Raw genomic sequence first — 19,495 nt, 5'->3', positions numbered from 1 at the left:
ATTTAAACGAGAATTTAATAGATCATTTCATTGTTCCATTAGGGTGGCTCCTTTTGGGTTATGAAGTACATAATAGGATGAAGGCATTGCAAGGTCAAACACCCAGTATTAAACCTCCTTCACTACAAATAGGTTGCTGTTCTGGGGCAACACGATTCAAGATTCCATGTTAGTGAATCAGGCATTTTGTAAGCCTTCAAATGATGGTGCCGGCAGAGGCACTGTGGGAAGGGAAAACAAACCCATATTACAGGATCTGTTGATTCTAAGAAGGACAAATCACTTCTTCCTCCACATGAAAAAGGTCCATTGTAATCAACATGGCACCAAGAGGCTGATTTTTCGTTTTCTCAGGTCAGTGTTAGCAATTTGTGCTTTTCTAGGAATTTTTCCATTTAATTCAAAATTTTAAATGTATTGGCATAAATTTGTTCATCATATCCTCATATTACCTTTTTGGAATCTGCATGATTTTTTGTATGATCTCTCTTTTCATTACTGCATTGGTTATTTGCTGTCTTTTCTCTTTTTTTTCCTTATCAATTTTGTTGGTCTTTTCAAAGAACGACCTTTGGCTTTGTTTTTGTTGTTGTTGCTGTTTATAGATTTATTTATTTTATTTATTTTATTTTTGACTGCATTGGGTCTTCATTGCGGTGCACGGGTTTCTCATTGCAGTGGTTTCTCTTGTGGAGCACAGGCTCTAGGCACGCAGGCTTCAGTAGTTGTGGCACACGGGCTCAGCAGTTGTGGCTCACGGGCTCTAGAGCGCAGGCTCAGTAGTTGTGGCACAGGGGCCTAGTTGCTCCACGGCATGTGCGATCTTCCCGGACCAGGGCTCGAACCTGTGTCCCCTGCATTGGCAGATGGATTCTTAACCACTGCGCCACCAGGGAAGCCCAATGGATTTGTTTTTAATTAATTATATTTTTGTTTTCAGGAATGGATGGAATCATCCTAGCTCCTGGTATGCCTGGCAAATTTTTATTGAATACTTTATATTGAGTATGAAAAAATGTGTAGGCTATAGATGATGCCACCTTCTCCCAAGAGGATTTATTTTCCCTCAAGCAGGCAGTTAGAATAGGGGTAAATCCTGGATCCAGTCAAATTGAGGTGTATCAAGACAGGATTTAAGTCATCTTGAAAGCTGAACTGGGACTTCCCTGGTGGCGCAGTGGTTGGGGGTCCGCCTGCCGATGCAGGAGACGCGGGTTCGTGCCCCAGTCTAGGAGGGTCCCACATGCCGTGGAGCGGCTGGGCCCGTGGGCCGTGGCCGCTGGACTACTTATGTCACTCCTTCTAATAAAACCCCTACTATTTCTCTAATTGGAAAATTGGAGGCACTGTATAACAGAAGCTTTAGAAGAGAGACTTGCAATTTTTTTTCTTCCAGCACAGCCCATTCCAGTGGGTGGATAAAGATCAGTGTATCTTCCATATCTGTGTGCCTTTGCCTCTGTATCCTCAGAGTTGACTGATTTTCATCTGGTCTAATATCTGGTCAGGGGACTAAGATCCCACGTACCATGTGGTGCAGAAAAAAAAAAAAAAAAAACCAATGTGGAGAAAGTGGAACCCTTGTGCATTGATGGTGGTAATGTAAAATGGTGCAGCCACTGTGGAAAGCAGTTTGGTGTTTTCTCAAAATGTTAAACATAAAATTACAATATGATCCAGCAATTCCAGTTCTGGGTATATAATCAAAAGAACTGAAAATATATGAATGGAAAGACAAAATGTGGTGTATACACACAATGGAATACTATTCAGCCATTAAAAGGAATACAGTTTTGATACATGCTATAACATGGATGAACCTTGAAAACATTATGCTTAGTGAAAAAGTCAGACACAAAAGTACAAATATTGTATGATTTCACTTAAATGTGGTACCTACAGTGGTCAAATTCCTAGAGACAGAAATGAATAAGAATAATGGTTACTCGGATTTGTGGGGAGAAAGAAATGGGGAAATATTACTTAATAGGTACAGAGTTTCTGTTTGGGAAGATGAAAAATTCTGGAGATGAATAGTGGTGATGGTTACACAACATTGTGAATGTACTTAATGTCACACCACTAAACTGTATACTTTAAAATTATTAAAATGGCAAATTTTACATTAAGTATATTTTACCATAAGCAAAAAATTCAGACAATAAGAGAAAAAGAAATGGAAGTCAACAATAGCCAGCCTTACCCTACTTTCTTTTTGTAGAAAATCCATTTGGTAATCAACATACACTGAAAAGTACCTTCAAACCTTCTTATGTTTTTGTCCTTCTTAGGGGCTTCAGAATGTCTTACTCTTTTTCTGCTCACTAATACAAACCCCTACTCACCCCCGTTTCAAAAGCAATGTGTAATTTAAAACATTTATACTCCAAATGAACTCAGAAGGGTTCTTTTTGTAAAACTCCAGGTAAAGTGGTGGCTACATTATTCATTAGGCTCTTCACGTGGCAGTAGCATTTTAATGGCTTAATTCTGCTTATGTACAGTTGCACAAACAAAATCCATCACTTTTTTCGTGTCTCCAAACTTCCTTGCCGCTGAAAGAATAAATGAAACGACCATAAACCACTCAAGTTTTCTGATTTTGTTCAATGATACAGATATGTCTTCTTTTTATTGCCCATTAATTCAACAAATAACATTGATTTGGCTAAAGGTTTTGTGGCAGGCATATAAAATAGACACAAAGTTGTCTGACATGTGGCTCTTGCCTTCTCTGGATTAATAGTCTTGAAGAGAGTTCAAACTGCAAAGCCAAATCCACCAGATACCTATTTTTGTATAGCCTACAAGCTAAGGATAGTTTTTACAATTTTATATGGTTGGAAAAGTTCAAAAGAAGAATAGTATTTCATTACGTGACAATTATGTGAAATTCAAGTTTGTGTCCAAAAATTGTTTTATTAGAACCCAGTTATACTAATTCACTTACACAGTGACTAAGGATGATCTCACACAACAGCAGATTTGAATAGTTACAACAGAGAGCATATAGTCCACACAGCTTAAAATATTTACTATGTGACCATTTATAGAAAAAGTTTGCCAGCCCTTGATCTAGCAGGTGAAGTGAAATGCATATGGAAATAACAGCAAATCCAGATAGGATGAGGTAAACATAGTGTCAGTGACACCTATCCAGTGCTGAATCCTGGGAGACTGCAGAGGAGAGCAGGGCAATCAAAGACGGCATCATGGAAGAAGCAGCATTCAAACTGGTCATCAAAGGACAATAAGGGTTTCAATATGTGACAATTCAGAAGATTCTGAACAAAGGGACAAGTTTGCACAGAGAGAGGGGAAGGAAAAGTATAAGCCAAAAAAAGGCTTTGGAGAGAAGACACTCCAATGCTACAATCAAAAGGAATTATTGGGAACAAAAAAAGTGAATAACTTAGTGGCTGCTCCCTCTTAACTACATGCTAAAAATCATTAATAATCACAAATATCAAATTTTAAATATAGTAATATATTAATTCTTACTCAACACTCTCATCTGGAATTCAGTGCATTGCAAGAACTATTGATCAAAGTGTGTTAAAAAAATTGTATAGTCTGATAAATAGAAGACACTTGAATTGGATTGGTCATAGCCACACTGTCAGTGATTTGAATAAAATGGACAGAAGCTTGTATAATTTTAGTCTTCAGATGTGCCACTCTACCCAAAAAATACCCCAGCATTTTATGACTGTATTTTAATATGTCAGGTCTACATTTGCATGTCTGGTGGCTTAACAGGCAGTTAATAAAAGTGTGCCAGTTCCCAGAAATCCTAGATGACTGCCAAAGCAGATGAACTGTGTCAGTAATCCAAAGGTCCTGAGCCTCCTGGATTGAGAGTCACTAAATAGTCAATTTTTTACTCTTTTGCCAAGGTGTTTTCTTAGTTAGAAACCTTCCCAGAAAGTCATCTCTTAGGAAAAAGCAAAGTTCCAACTTTTGGACCTTGAGATGATTAAGGTAACTGTTTTACTTGATAAACCCTGGGGGAGGTTAGAAAAGGAAATGTTTAGCTCTTGTTGCTGCCTTTGTACACATTCAATGCATAAGGAGTTTCATGGGCAAACTTGGCTGGGCAACACTGCCAACATCAGGGCTGGTAGCGCTTCCCGGGGGAGCATTGCTGGTATTACAGGAAGACGGTATTTTCAGCAAGTTCCCCCCAGATCCTCCCAATAATAAAGAAGATGAGCCTAACACAGGCAACGTCATAATTAAGAGCCTGAGCTCAAATCCCAACTCTACTTCCTCTGTGCAGCTACGTAACCTTGGCAACACAACCTCAGCTTGTAACTTCCCTGTGACTCAGTCTCTTCATCTGCAAAGTGGGACTAATTAGAGTGCTTACCCCATACAGTTTTTGTGAGGATTAATGTTCAGTAAGTATCAGTTATTATTATTGACAGCTCCAACGTACAAGTCCTCTAGAAAATCAAGATACCTACTGCTCTTCTCTTCCTGTCACAGAATCCTCAGTCTTTCTCAGAGTCCATTCTATTAATGACCCTCCATTTTTCACCATGTAGTATAAACCTCCATTGGTGTGCACCCTGATTTCTTACCATGATTCATCAGACCCCACTGTGGTTCTTTATGAGATCTAATAACTTCAGCTTCAGACAGGCCAGTCTTTTTAATTTGCAAGAAAGATAAACAGGCTAGAACTCTACTGTTAGAAGTATCTATATTACTGGATAATAGAGCTAGAGACCAACTGAATTGTATCATGTTGATATTTACAGCTGAGGTCTCCACAGCTGAGAGTAAGGCCATAGAAGCCCTTAGATCGTCCAAGGGTCCCCCCAAATCTATAAGCACTTCTTGACTAAAGATATTCTTCTGGCTCAAGAACTAGGTATGTGACTATTAGAATAAGAATCAATGGGAAAAGCACTAATCTTTAGTACTCAAAAAGTCTCATAAAAACAACGCTTAAAAGATGGGGTGGAGGCGTGCTGTTGAAGAATTGTCTGTGAAAAGTCAGCTGTTTCAAAGGACCTTCATTAAATATTGAAGTTTTGTCTTTACCTATCAAAGACCTGATACGGTGTCTAATTTCAAACCTCTTCAGTGAAGGTATCACTTTTTATTTTTTTGGACCTATGAAGTGTCAAGACCCATTTAAGTCAATGGATTAATTGTGATGAAAAGAGAAGCTCCCAGAAAGCAGTCTCACTTGCTTTGAAAGCTTTCTAGCACTGTACCAAAATGGACTATAAATAATTAATTTGTCTTTGAGGCTGCTGTGAATTCATCAACAAAAAAGAAAAAGAATGTTCCTTTCCCTTTTCCCATTCAAGAAATCCAGCCAGGTCCTTATGTCTAAGTTTTGGGTTCTTTTGCCTCAGGGAAGATAATAGTGTTTTATGTGTTTCCTAAGCTTTCTTTTGGGAAGGCTCAGCCCATGCGAGGAAAGGAGACGGCTTGCCTGGACCCCCAAGTATTGCTGGATCCCTGAAAGACTGGGAGAGGAGAGAGATGGGGTTCTATAAGGAAGGGAAGCCTCCAATAGCTTTCCCGCAGTGAACCTGAATGTTGAATGGCACAGAGATGCCTATGGAGGACAACAGCCTTGGGAACACCAATGGGACTCTCCATGGCCAAGCTTGCAGAAATTAGAAAGGACCTCGGGGAAGAATTTCTCTGTAGTCTACCTGGAGTGGAAGAGTGAATGATATGGGTGTGACAGGACATCATGTAGCTGGAGGAGTGGATTGATAACAGTGACCACCATAGTTCAAAGACACAGCCCTCCCATCCTGTCCTTAAGACCAGAGTTCTTGCAAGCCAATGGCAGGTGAGTGATTTATATTGAATTGTTTATTGACCTTGGCAAACAAGAATTCAGAAATAGATTCGATTTTATTTCAAAAATTAAAACAATGTGTCAAGTTGTTATGGAAAAATTCAAACCTGTTATAGATCCCTCCATTTTCCCATAAAGTGGGAATATTAATAACATCAACTTCAGAGGTTGTTGATATGATCAAATGAGATATACTGTGTAAAGTACAAAGTGCACTTCAAATGTTTCTTATACTATTATAGATACCCTTAGACATGTTTAGCATGGACTTTCCTTCCCTTGCTGGAGTGTTGACTAACCACTTCCTCCAATGTCATCCCTCTCTCTCCTTTGTTTTCCGTTTTGTTTTTTTTTTAATTTATTTTTATTTTTTGGCTGCATTGGGTATTCATTGCTACACGTGGGCTGTCTCTAGTTGCAGGAAGCAGGGGCTACTGTTCATCGTGGTGCGCGGGCTTCTCATCGAGGTGTCTTCTCTTTGTTGTGCAGCACCGGCTCTAGACGTGCAGGCTTCAGTATTTGTGGCGTGCGGGCTTCAGTACTTGTGGCACTCAGGCTCCGTAGTTGTGGCTTGTGGGCTCTAGAGCACAGGCTCAGTAGTTGTGGTGCACGGGCTTAGTTGCTCCGTGGCATGTGAGATCCTCCCAGACCAGGGATCGAACCCGTGTCCCCTGCATTGGCAGGCGGATTCTTAACCAAGTCCCTCTCCTTTGTTCTTAAATAAGTGAAGGCTCAGTTCATTGCAGCCAGTAAGGGTAGTTCTGTGAATGTCAGGAATAGGAGATTGGTATAATAGAGACAGACCTATGGCCAGGCTCTACGTTTTTGATACTTACCTTTCCCTCCAACACCAATTCCCAGTGCTAGCATAAAGCCATGTAGCAGAAGCTCATAGTGCTATCCAGGCTGTACCCAAACCAATTAACTCAGCCTCTCTGCGAGTAGGGCCTGGGCATTGCTAATTTTTTAAATTTCCCAAGTGATTCTAATGTGTAGCCAGATGGAGAACCCTGACCTTGGGGATGCTATTGCTTAGACAGTATTAATAACTACAGACTTGTACAGACAGGATAATTAAAGGAAGGGTCTGAAGGAGGTTAAATTTCCAGTCAATTATAAGATTCTTGTTGGCCTTGCTAGGTTTCATTTGTAAAATATGCACCTATGAAAGGGTTTTCTAAGTCAAGTCTATTTTTCCAGTCCAAGGAAATTGATTTAACCCTTTTCTGCACCACCTCCCCCCACACACAAATCTTAATCCTTCCCTATGGGTTTTGGTTGGGTTTTTTTTTTAATATTTTGCTTAATATCCTCTCTAGGAATGACCTCTGAAATTACAGTGACTTTTAAGCATGCCTACTGTGAATGCAGAAATCTAGCCAAACAATATAGGAAGCTTTATTCAGCCTGAAAGCCACCACTGTGACTTTCTGAGAAGAATTATATTAAAGGAGAAATGGTTTACAGCTCTGATTTGGAGACTATGAGGGGTACTCCAATATTATAGATAATATTTAGATGAATATTTAAAATATGCAAATATGCCTTCTCAGAATTTTAGTAAATGTTCTATAAACAATTTCGTGAAAGTAGCCAGGGGATTTCTTGATTAGCAAAACTTTTTGTACTAGGAACAATCACTCTCTAATTCTCCTCACAACAACTCTATGAGGGAGATATAATTAGCTCTATTTACATAAGAAGCAGCAGCTTAAGAATATTTAAGCAATTTGCCCCAAGTTCCAAGACCAAGAACATGGCTGAGCAGGGTTTTGAGCTCATATCCGTCTGAACCAAAGTCTAGACTCTTGATTATGAAGCTCTAGGGTCATTCTAGCACCAAAAATCTTTTGCCCCCTTCCAAGTCTTATGTAACCCAACACAATTCCTGCCTCAAACAGGAGTCTCAAATTCAAAGGACTACAGGACCTCATCTGGTAACACAAATGAGTTAATATGGGTCATATTCAAGAAAAAAACCCACATTGTTCTACAGTGTATAACTTGGTTACTGCTCAACTTAAGCCAATTATTGTCCTGCGAAAAGTTAGTCCTGGTATTCTCAGTCCCTAATTTTGTAACAGAAGCCAAAAATCTGGATTTTCATTAGAAATAACCCAATTTTCAAATGTTGTCAATAAATGTACTTTTTTTCTTCCAGTTTTATTGAGATATAATTGACATACAGCACTGTATACATTTAAGGTGTACAGCATAATGATTTGACTTACATACATCATGAAATGATTAAATGAATAAACAATACGTTTAGTAAACACCCATCATTTCATATAGATATAAAATTAAAGAAATAGAAAAAAATATTTTTCCTTGTGATGAGAACTTTCTTAACAACTTTCATATATAACAGCAATTATTAACAGCAATTAACAGTGTTAATTGTATTTATCATGTTGTACGTTACATCCTGAGTACTTACTACATACTTATAACTGGAAGTTTAAATGTACCTGGGTGTTTGTTTGTTTGTTTTTTGGCCACACTATGCAGTTTGTGGGATCTTATCCTAGTTCCCTGACCAGGGATCAAACCCGGGCCCCAACAGTGAAAGTGCAAAGTCCTAACCACTGGACCACCAGGGAACTCCCCATAAATGTAGCTGTTTTTGAAAGAACACTACATGGGACAACACTGAGCGGGTTAAACTACATGAGCCACAGTTTGGGGAGAAAAGAGAGACTCTTGGGCTTCCCTGGTGGCGCAGTGGTTGAGAGTCCGCCTGCCGATGCAGGGGACACGGATTCGTACCCCGGTCCGGAAAGACCCCACGTGCCGCAGAGTGGCTGGGCCCGTGAGCCATGGCCGCTGAGCCTGCGCGTCCGGAGCCTGTGCTCCGCAACGGGAGAGGCCACAACAGTGTGAGGCCCGTGTACCGCAAAAAAAAAAAAAAAGAGAGAGACTCGTTCAATATTCTTATCTTCTGATTTCCTGTAGACGTTAGTTAATTTAGTACAAGTAAATGACTTTCCAGACAACATAATAAGAGAAAGGAGTAATGCCCACAAGTCCATGGTGGGAAAAAAAACCAGTTAGTTCATTAATTAATCAGAATCTCACTTATACATATATCATGAAAATAACCTTTTGTGATCTTAAATCAGATTTTATTCCTTGACAACAAGGGTAAACATGTAAAAATGCTATACATTACTGAAAATATAGATATTATATGAAATTTATGCAAAGATATTATATCTCCTTTGACAATAAATTCACTGGAGTAATTTTAAGCTAATCAAAGTCAACTCATTCCTTTACGGCAAAAGCGCTTTTATCTGCAGCCAGCCAAGGAAGCATTATCAGGTTTGAAGGTAGGTTTTTGTTTTCCCCCAGGAATGACAACTTAAATGAAAAGCCCTCAGGTTGAATTACAGCAAAAAGAAAAAAAATTACTATTTTCTAAAATCTCTTTAACTCTGACTCTCAGATCTCTGAACTAGAGATAGGGCTGGAATGTGGGTGCAGACGGGAGTAGTAGTCCCGGAATCTTTTCAATGGACGTGCTCCTAAGCACAGCATTTTTTCAAAGAGGTTTCCCAATATCATTCAATGGAAAAAAATACTCATTTAATATCTGGGGCTCAAAATAAGTACTGAGTCAATACTTGTGTCTCCATTTCATTTACGCCATCTTTCACATTAGTAACTATAGAATTTTCACTTGTCTCTTAGTTTTTGTTTTCTCTTCTCAGCTGCATATAATTTTTTAAATAGCAGCTGTGTTTGAAGCTTTGTCGTTTAACTTATTTTAGATGCATCATTGCATTTATAAAGACATGGCTTTCAAATAACATGTACTGAAAGATGGAAAGATCAAAAGAGTGAAAATGCAGAACAAAATAAGTCTCAGAGACCAACTTCTCTTTGAGTTTATGTCTGATACAATTATTTCATTCTCAAGCTGAGGAAGAATCACACCCCTTCTATCCAAATGCAACTTTGAATGTCACTGTATTGTGTATTGCCTGACGTGGAGCTTGATACATAGTGGGTAGACCATAAATGGGATTGCTGAACTATATGGCAAACTATATGGCAAAGATTTTGTAAAATCTGAACTTTAAATAGCACTAAGTCAAAATGTTTGCTCTTTGAAATTTTGTCTGTTTTTATTTACTCATAAATAAATGTTTTTGGTCTGGCTTTGATACACACAGAGCTGAGACCTAGGAGTTTCAACACACTTTAAATAGGTAGCCAAACAGTATACTAAGTGAAATAAGCCAGACAGAGAAGGACAAATACTGCATGGTATCATTGACATGTGGAATCTAAAAAAAAAAGTCGCGCTCATAGGGCTTCCCTGGTGGCGCAGTGGTTGAGAGTCCGCCTGCCGATGTAGGGGACACGGGTTCTTGCCCCGGTCCGGGAAGATCCCATGTGCCGCGGAGCGGCTGGGCCCGTGAGCCATGGCCGCTGAGCCTGCGCGTCCGGAGCCTGTGCTCCGCAACGGGAGAGGCCACAACAGAGAGAGGCCCGCGTACCGCAAAAAAAAAAAAAAAAAAGTGAAATAGAGAGGTTGGTAAAACTTTCAGTTTTAAGATGGATAAAGTCTGAGAATCTAATAGTCCAATGTATAACAATGATCACTTTAGTTGTATAATTGAAATTTGCTAAGAGAGTAAAACTTAAATGTTCTCACCACCCCCCCACACCCCGCCCCAAAAAAACGTGTGCGGATGGATGTGTTAATTAACTCAGTATATACATTCTTTCACAAAGTATACACGTATCAAATCATCACACTGCACGGTTTCAATAACTTACAATTTTATTTGTCAGTTATACCTCAAGGAAGCTGAAAAAATATAGGGAGGCAAAGGCAGTGAATGATCATATGAACCAAATTAAAATGTTGACGAGGTTCTTGCCATTTTTGAATGTTTCAAACTATGTAAGAACATTGTTTATTGATAAAATTGATGTATATATTTTTTAAATTAATGTTTTTTCTTATTTCAACCAGAAAAGGGCAAGTGAAATTGAAGGAATTTCCACTACACTTCAAAAGAATTTTTTAGCAAGTCTGGATGCAAAAAAAAAAAAAAAAAAAAAGAGCATCGTATAGTGAGTTGTCATATTAAAAAAAAAAGTAGCTAATGAATGGGAATACAGAACCCTGAGACAACTATCACTACATTTCTAGAAAGCTTATAGTTATTTTTAAATATAAAATGGCCCAGGTTTTCTATAAATAATTTAGATGTTAAAAATCTATAAAACTGCAAAACTGCACTTACTCTGGTGGGCCCATAAGGATGCCATATTTTCTATGGCAACGCCTTAATTAAAACTTTTAAAGGTGGAAATCATGGCAAAAGATCAAAGAATGAGAAATAGGTTGCAGGCCGTAGTCGGCTCTACATCAATAGCATTCAGCCGCCTCCTCCTCCTATTTCTTGATAAAAACCCATTAATTCCCACTCCCTTCTGTGCTAACATTCATTTCAAGAAAAATATTCTTGAACCTGCCTTGCACAAGCCTTCACACTGTGAAGAGCAGAAGCAGAGAAACATGCTGAACATCTGAAATAGCTCTGCTCAACTCACGGCTCTACATCTGGCACCTCCGCACCTCCTCCCATGAACAATGTCCTTGCGAGGCCCAGAGGAGGAATTATCATCCCCTTTACTGCCGGGAGTGGAAAGAAGATCAGATAAGTGCACTTAAAAAGATGGCCAAACAGGTGACAAGCATTTTTAACTCTGGGCTCATGGTAATAATCATAAACCTACAAGCCCTTGTATCTTCCAATTCAGTTTGGTAAAAAGATGCCCAAGAGGTAGATTTTTATCTGTTACATTGCTTAAATAAATTTAGTTACTTTGGAGAAACTGGACTTCCAGGAGACAATAAAAGAACAAAGGTGGAGGATTAAATACGATCATTCTAAAATGTGCACCTCTGTCCTTACACTACTTGTTTCAATTCTTACTTTAATGTGGGTAAAATATAGCATCTAAAGGTCTTTCATGTAGATGGCGCCTAGCCAATCTATATTCTTCTAAGTAAACTTTTAAAATTAAAGAATAAAACACAGACAAAAATCATTAAGTATACAGTTAGAGGAATTTTTCACAAATTAATTCATGTAGTCAGCAACAGATCAAGAAATTATCAACATATTATCAACATCACGGAAGCTCCTCTCATGACCCTTTCAATCACTTCCCCCAGGGGTAACCACTATTCTGACCTCTAACCAGACAGGTTCATTTTAGGAAGTATAAATTTTCATGCAATTGAATTGTGTCTTTTTGAGTACTTGGCTCCAGATAAAATCTGCAGGTATGTATTGGACTAACCTAGCTGCTATCCCAGGCATTCACTGTTTGACTACTCAGCTATGCTGAGTATTACATAGTAAGCACCATTTTGGAACAAAAGACCCCAGATTTAGTCTCTGCCCTGCCACTAATGAGTTGTGAGATCTAGAGGAAATAACTTCTCCATTTTGGCCCTTAAATTCCTCTTTATAAAATAAGCACATTTAACTAGAAAAGGTACAAGTTACCTTCTGAAAGAAGGTACTCATCAGAATGAAAATATTAAGGATATAGACTTTAAACTATGTGTCACTTTCAAGTGTACATATATAATTATATATATTCAAATATAATATTCATACTCATATATACATACATAATCAATATATTGGTTGAATATATTTAATAATATATAAATATATGGTCCAATTATATATAGTTTATAATTATATATAGATTTCTGTACATATATATTTATACATAGAGAGATTTATAAAATATGCCCATTTACCTTCCTTCAAAGACAAATATTTTTTTAACATTTTTATTGGAGTATAATTGCTTTACAATGGTGTGTTAGTTTCTGCTTTATAACAAAGTCAATCAGCTATACATATACATATATCCCCATATCTTCTTCTTTTTGCATCTCCCTCCCACCCTCCCTATCCCACCCCTCTGGGTGGACACAAAGGTCCAAGCTGATCTCCCTGTGCTCTGTGGCTGCTTCCCATTAGCTATCTATTTTACATTTGGTAGTGTATATATGTCCATGCCACTCTCTCACTTTGTCCCAACTTACACTTCCCACGCCCCATGTCCTCAAGTCCAATCTCTATGCCTGCATCTTTATTCCTGTCCTGCCCTTAGGTTCTTCAGAACCTTTTTTTTTTTTAAATTCCATATATATGTGTTAGCATACGGTATTTGTTTCTCTCTTTCTGATTTACTTCACTCTGTGTGACAGACTCTAGGTCCATCCACCTCACTACAAATAACTGAATTTCGTTTCTTTTTATGGCTGAGTAATATGACATTGTATATATGTGCCACATCTTCTTTATCCATTCATCTGTTGATGGACACTTAGGTTGCTTCCATGACCTGGCTATTGTAAATAGAGCTGCAGTGAACATTGTGGTACATGACTCTTTTTGAATTATGGTTTTCTCAGGGTATATGCCCAGTAGTGGGATTGCTGGGTCATATGGTAGTTCTATTTTAATTTTTTAAGGAACCTCCATACTGTTCTCCATAGTGGCTGTATCAATTTACATTCCCACCAAGAGTGCAAGAGGGTTCCCTTTTCTCCACACCCTCTCCAGCATTTATTGCTTGTAGATTTTTTGATGATGGCCATTCTGACTGGTGTGAGGTGATACCTCACTGTAGTTTCAATTTGCATTTTTCTAATGATTAGTGATGTTGAGCACCCTTTCGTGTGTGTGTTGGCAATCTGTATATCTTCTTTGGAGAAATGTCTGTTTAGGTCTCCTGCCCATTTTTGGATTGGGTTGTTTGTTTTTTTGCATGAGCTGCTTGTAAATTTTTTTGCATGAGCCCATTTTTTTGCATGAGCTGCTTGTAAAGTTTTTTTGCATGAGCTGCTTGTAAATTTTGGAGATGAATCCTTTGTCAGTTGCTTCATTTGCAAATATTTTCTCCCATTCTGAGGGTTGTCTTTTGGTCTTGTTTATGGTTTCCTTTGCTGTGCAAAAGCTTTTAAGTTTCATTAGGTCCCATTTGTTTATTTTTGTTTTTATTTCCATTACTCTAGGAGGTGTGTCAAAAAGGATCTTGCTGTGATTTATGTCATAGAGTGTTCTGCCTATGTTTTCCTCTAAGAGTTTTAGAGTGTCTGGCCTTACACTTAGGTCTTTAATCCATTTTAAGTTTATTTTTGTGTATGGTGTCAGGGAGTGTTCTAATTACATTCTTTTACATGGAACTGTCCAGTTTTCCCAGCACCACTTATTGAAGAGACTGTCATTTCTCCATTGTATATCTTTACCTCCTTTGTCATAGATTAGTTGACCATAGGTGCGTGGGTTTATATCTGGGCTTTCTATCCTGTTCCATTGATCTATATTTCTGTTTTTGTGCCAGTACCATACTGTCTTGATCACTGTCGCTTTGTAGTATAGTAAAGACAGATATTGATTATGGCATTATACATGCACTAATAAAAGCAGATCTGGGGTCCCTGCCCCCATGTTGTTTCCAGTCTTGCTCTAACTTAAGCAAACAAAATAATGAGTGATTAATAATGGAGCAAGGGAGACATGGGACTAAATACGCATGGATCACTAGATGATATTTCTTCCCGAAGGGGCACAGACTTCAAGGAAATAGAGGAGCTCTGTATAGAACTCTAAAGTAGAGGAAGCTCATCTGTAGTGACCGGAGGCTTAATAATCTTTGCTTTTTATCTACTCAGTGGGAACTCTTTCTCTTCTCCAAAGTGCTCAGTGCCCTTATCACTCCCTATCAAAATAAGATTAGTTTATTCTCACTAACGTGTAAGTGGTGCCAAGTCTGAATGTTCTCTCTCACGCTTACCAAGATATTTTGATTTTAAAAAGTGAATTTCAGGACTTCCCTGGTTGTCCAGTGGGTAAGACTCCACGCTCCCAATGCAGGGGGCCTGGGTTCAATCCCTGGTCAGGAAACTAGATCCCTCACGCATGCCACAACCAAGCGTCCACATGTCGCAACTAACAGATCCTGCATGCTGCAACTAAGACCCGGCACAGCCAAAATACATAAATAAATAAATATTTTAAAAAAGAAAGAAAGTAAATTTCTAGTTACATAACTTCATGAATCAGAGTCAGGAGGGCAGGTCCTCTTTTAGTCAAGGAACAACAAAAATTACCCTATTCTGGTAACTACGAAAGCAACCTTCTCTCTTAATGTTAGTGACAACTATTTATTGAGTGTTGTACCAAGCTCTTTACAAACACCATCTCACTGATTTCCACAGGCAGTGCCATTATTATTTTTTTTATTTCACAGATGAAAAACTGTTACTACCTAGGCCAAGGGCACGTAAGAAATGACACTAATTCCCATACTTGTCTTTCCGAAAGGCTAGTCTGACCCTGCTTTTGGCAGCAGTTACCAGCCAAAGGCAAAAGTAGAAACTAGAGGCCAAAGTTCCCCTGAGCAATCCAGGAAGGGAATTCATTCCTCTGGATCATTGGTGGTGGAGGCCTGAGAGCCACTCTTCTTTGTGCTGCTGGCATCTCTGGCCCTCCACCTTTATGCAGCACTCTTTCAGAAGATGCATGAATGCTTTCAAGGCCTGATGAGTTAAACAGCAGCAAAGTTTAAGGATGCATTGAAACACTGCTCCGGAAGACCTGCAAATCAACCTGCTGGGCAGCCTTGACTTAAAGTCATTCCCAGTCAAGGTGTAATGGAAGGTCCTAAGGCCGCTAGAGACTTCAGCTGCAAATCAAGGGCAGCCACTGAAAATCCAAACAGGGCATAAAACATCCAACATTGCCCTCTGGACACAAGCACCAACCATGTCTCCTAATCTTAGAAGGCGATGCAACAGAGTCGCTCCAAATGGGCCTGTTTTATACCATTTGTAAAATTATGAAGCCCTGAGTCTTTTCAAAGGTCCATTTACGGGCTTCCCTGGTGGCGCAGTGGTTGAGAGTCCGCCTGCCGATGCAGGGTATACGGGTTCGTGCCCCGGTCCGGGAAGATCCCACATGCCGTGGAGCAGCTGGGCCTGTGAGCCATGGCCGCTGAGCCACCGCGCCCGGAGCCTGTGCCCCGCAACGGGAGAGGCCACAACAGTGAGAGGCCCGCATACCGCAAAAAAAAAAAAAAAGTCCATTTACTAACCAAGGGGCCTGTGCTGAGAAAGAGAACACAGTTTGGTAAAAAGTATGCCCAGCACTTAACCCCCAGGGTATCGCTAATGATCCCAAGGGATGCGGAGCAAGACTGAAAGTGCTCAAAACCAGATGAATTCAAAACCTAAGTACAGCCTCCCGTGGTGCTTGGGATGGGAGGGGATATTGAAACCCAAGAGCTGAGTGCAGCAGCTCCAGAAAGTCAGGAATCATCAGCTACCTGTTGAGGCTATATCTCAGCACATCATGATTGCACTGGTTTTAGAAAGATGACTGGCACTTTGTCCAATATGGTTTCAATGTTAGTCCAACATAATGGAAGGGTAAATTTGGGGCCACAGCATCCACCATAATGATAGACCCTCATCTGAAGCAGCCCTGTTAATAGGATAACAGACTTAAGTCAAACTACTACATTTGAGAAAATGAAAATATGCTCAATCCAGTTCAGTAGTTCAGAAATGAACGAAATCAAGCTGCATGGTTTTCATGCAAATGAGAGGTGTTTTTTTTTTTAATGTTATTTGCAAATATCCAACTTTATCTAATCTTATGATATGTTTTCTTCTGGGCCCTTACAATGCTATGGTGTGTCTTGGGGACAATCATATGGCTGTGGCTTGGCATAAGTAGACCACCAGTTTCTAAAAAGGCTCATCAGGGAGTGTAAGATAATAGAAGTCAGAGGTATATTTGGGATTGTTGGAGGGGTTTGGAAGGAGGAGGGGAAGGGGCATCAAAGGCTTGCAGACCATTAGAGATAAGGGCCTCGAACTTCTCTTCGTTCCATTTCCTCTAATCTGGATTGGCACGTGCTACCGAATTCTTGCCTTTGGTGCCACTTTTTTTTTTTTTTTTTTTTTTTTTCCGGTACGCGGGCCTCTCACTGTTGTGGCCTCTCCCGTTGCGGAGCACAGGCTTCGGACGCGCAGGCTCAGCGGCCAGGGCTCACAGGCCCAGCCGCTCCGCGGCATGTGGCATCCTCCCGGACCGGGGCACAAACCCGCGTCCCCTGCATCGGCAGGCGGACTCTCAACCACTGCGCCACCAGGGAAGCCCATGGTGCCACTTTTAAAATCCTAAGTGAAGAGAACATCGGAGCACTAGTTATTATCTTTAAAAAAAGGATGGTCTCAATTCAGAATGAGGCAGATCTATATTGACTAACATGAAGCAAGTTCCAAGATACATTAATAAATTGTTTTAAAAGTTTCAGAATGGAATGTATATTGTGCCACTTGTATACCCAAAAAGAGGAGACGTGTACACATAAATGTTTATGTATGCATAGGGTATATCTAGATTCTAGGATACATTAGAAAGAGGTAAATATAAGGGGATCGTGGGGCTGATATGTCTCCCCGACTCTATACACCTCTTACTGTTTTACTTTTTTCCAAGTTTGAAAAAGTAATCATGAACAAAAAAATGCACTGTTTCACTAAGAGAGCTATACTTTCCAGACCAAAATTTGACATATGGGACTTTGAAATTTTACATAGTGACATTACTGTGCAGAAATAAAGTGACCCAGTGATCTCTTACATAGCCAGTCAACACAGCTTAGCCCAAGAAGATTTTAAAAGTGCAAAGCAGCCGTATAGCACAGGGAGATCAGCTCGGTGCTTTGTGACCACCTAGAGGGGTGGGATAGGGAGGGTGGGAGGGAGGGAGACGCAAGAGGGAAGAAATATGGGAACATATGTATATGTATAACTGATTCACTTTGTTATAAAACAGAAACTAGCATACCATTGTAAAGCAATTATACTCTAATAAAGATGTAAAAAAAAAAAGTGCAAATGTCAGTCCATTTTGTTAAAGATCTTCTTTTGCTACTTTTTTTAGTCTTTTTTTTCTCCTCAGATTTTCTGAAGATTCTTCATGGTGGTGAAAGAGAAATCACAAAGACTTTAAAAGAGAAAATGTGCTACCATGTTAGTTATTAAATAAAACCACTCCCTTAACTCTCTGGAGAGAGAATTACAAAGAAAAGCTGAAGTCACTTAAGATTGATTTCTCTTGCCCTAACTACTTGTGAATATGGATCAAGATTGACACCCAGTGGCCAAATTTAATCCTTTTTGTCCCTGAAATTCTTTTTTATGTGATTAGCCATTTTCCAAAATTTCAATTGAAAATGTTATTTAAATCTATGAACTGTTCACTGAAAGTGAAATGTATCTTATAAAGACAAATTAAATTAGTAAATACTGCTTCACACATAATTAATAGATTTTTTTTTTGTATCCTCTTTGTTTGCTTTTTTTACCTAACATTAATAAACAATTTGCCTTCTGTTGATGAAACAATGTATTCAATTTTTGATAGAAACTAATGGGACAAATCGGAATTATGTAGCAAACCTAATTAAACAATAAAATAATTTATAGCCTTAACTTTTCCTACATCAAATAGCAAAATTACCCATTTTAAGTTACTTCTAATAATCTAACATTTAGTAATTTTAAAGTCTTGAGAGTAATAAAACTGTTCATAAAATATGCTAATTAGGGAACCCTTTCAGAGTTTAATTTTACCTCTAAAGAGGAGAAAAAGACATAAAATATATAATTTTTAGAATGATCTCTTACATGAGCACTTTGAAATTTTTGTGATAAGGTTTAGATGAGATGTGTATTGTGGGATCCACTTTAATGGCTCTAAAGGAGAAAAAAAAACCTTGATTTGTATGAAATTAATATTTTAGCATATACATCTAACATGTTTAACACAGATTACCAAACAAGAAAGAAGTGAATTAGGGAGTCAGAAAGATCAAAGTCCAAATTCTAACTGGGTAATCCTGGGCAAATCTCAGCACTTTACTAAATTTCAATGGCCTTGTCTATAAAGTGGAGCTATTAATCCTGACTTACAGGGCCATTGTGAGGATTAAATGAGATACAACTTAAAATGCTTATCAAGGTACCTGACATATAAATATATAAACAGTAGCTATTATTACTACCAGAATATCAGAAAAAGCAAGGTTACACCTAGATGGGAAAAGAATTTGAAAAAGAATAGATACATGTATAGGTATAACTGAATCACTTTGCTGTACACCTGAAACTAATACAACATTGTTAATCAACTACAATATAAAATAAAAAGTTAAAAAGAGGGCTTCCCTGGTGGCGCAGTGGTTAAGAGTCCGCCTGCTGATGCAGGGCACACGGGTTCGTGCCCCGGTCCGGGAGGATCCCACATGCCGCGGAGCGGCTGGGCCCGAGAGCCATGGTCGCTAAGCCTGCGCGTCCGGAGCCTGTGCTCCGCAACGGGAGAGGCCACAACAGTGAGAGGCCCGCGTTCCGGGAAAAAAAAAAAAAAAGTTAAGAAGAAAAAAAAAAAGGAAAAGAAAAAGCAAGGTTACAAAAGTCAAATAATACCCACATGAAGCAGACATCTCTTCTTCAATCAACCTTCTGGCATCTGCTTTGATGTAGAATAATGGCCCCAGATAATCTAAAAGTGTAAATAATCCAAATAGAATTATCTACAACTGAGT

The sequence above is a fragment of the Aethalodelphis obliquidens genome, unplaced genomic scaffold (genome assembly GCF_003676395.1).
Source record: "Aethalodelphis obliquidens isolate GAN/ISIS:26980383/991018 unplaced genomic scaffold, ASM367639v1 scaffold2, whole genome shotgun sequence".
NCBI classification, from domain to species: Eukaryota; Metazoa; Chordata; class Mammalia; order Artiodactyla; family Delphinidae; genus Aethalodelphis; species Aethalodelphis obliquidens.
The sequence above is the reverse complement of the archived record's forward strand: the minus strand, read 5'-3'. Positions refer to the sequence as shown.